The sequence below is a fragment of the Canis lupus genome, chromosome 1, assembly GCF_003254725.2.
Source record: "Canis lupus dingo isolate Sandy chromosome 1, ASM325472v2, whole genome shotgun sequence".
Taxonomy (NCBI): domain Eukaryota; kingdom Metazoa; phylum Chordata; class Mammalia; order Carnivora; family Canidae; genus Canis; species Canis lupus.
Window position 1 is genome coordinate 72,723,957 of NC_064243.1, and position 1,694 is coordinate 72,725,650.

Here is a 1,694-nt window from a genome sequence, read left to right on the forward strand (position 1 = left end):
CAGTAGCCCAGTTTGTACTGGGGTTATAAACCAGCCAGATATCTCGCTGGGACTAGGCTTCAACAATAGACGTTTGTTCCTTGCTCACTTTCTATGTCCATACTGTGGGTCCAGTGTGGCCCTGCCACACCCTGCCAGCAACTCTGGTTCCAGCTTCACAGAGCAACCTCTGTCCTGAACATTGAGGGTGTTGAGGCAGAGGAAAAGGAAATGTGGCAAATCATGAATGACACACCTCACTTACCCCTTATTGTACCAACAAGCCACATGGACACTTTTGAGATCAGTTGGGTGGGTGAGAAGTTGAAATCTTCAAAGAAGGACTACTTCAGAGATGGACAAAGTATTTGATGAATGCAGTCTACCACAAAATAAACCCAAAGATATCAGAAATTACATTTAATATAAGTATACTAAACTCTTTGGTTAAAAGACAAAGATTATCAGAAGTTGTTTTTTAAGATTTTATTTATTTATTCATGAGAGACAGAGAGAGAGAAAAAGGCAGAGACACAGACAGAGGGAGAAGCAGGCTCCACACAGGGAGCCTGATGCAGGACTTGATTCCAGGACCCAGGATCAAGCCCTAAGCCAAAGGCAGATGCTCAACTGCTGAGCCACCTAGATGTCCCTATCAGAAATTTTTAAAATCATTTCTATGCTTTCTATAGAAGTTCCATTAGTAACATAAGGACATAGAATGAATGAGAATCATAGACAAAAGAAAACTGGTTATAAATAAATGGTAACCAAAAAAAAAAAAAAAAAAAAAGCTAAAATAGCCATATTAACATGAGTCTAAACATTATTTTAAGACAAGAATTATTATTAAAGTCACTATGCATTGGCAAAGGATAAATTTTAAATAGTATGGTCTTAATTACCATATACTTAAAATATATAATGTTATAATTGATAGAAACACAAAGAAAAATTTGTCATTTCATACCATAGTGCTAATCAACAGGCAAATAAAATAAAACAGATTAAGATAGCAGATTTGAACATCTTAATTAATAAATCATGATTATTAATTAGTGGGTATATATTTATATATAACCATTTATATATAATTTTATGTAATTATTTGAAAAGTAGAAAATCTCTATTACTCTATAATTATTTCAAAAATTGAATCAATAATTAAGTATCTTGATCTTGAGAAAATACCAGGTAAGATCTACTACCTGGTAGATGAAAGATTTGAAAGTAGCATGGAAGAATTGATTTAAAAGAGCATGAAAGAATTGATTAAAGATTTGCAAAAGAGGAAACAAATATATTATTGCTTTTGGTGATATCATTGTCTTCACAGAAACCCCTCCCAAACAATCAAAAAAATTCTTAAAATTAATAAGGGAGTTAAATTTTCTTGGTAGATGATTAGCATGCAAAAGTCAATTACTGTTCTACACAGCAGCAGAAGATAAAAATCATGTAGAAATAAATGTAATAAAAATGCACAAAACTATTATGGAGAAAACTATACAACTTTATTGAAATATGTTACAGAATAATTTGTTAAATGGAGAGTTGTATTGGTTTCCCAGGATTGCCATAGCAAATGCCACAAATGAGTGTCCTCAAATAACAGAAATTTATTCTCTCACAGTTCTGGAGACTAGGAATCCAAAATCAAGACATCAACAGGGCTGTGCTCCTTCTGAGCTTCTGTGAGAATGCTTCCTTCCCTC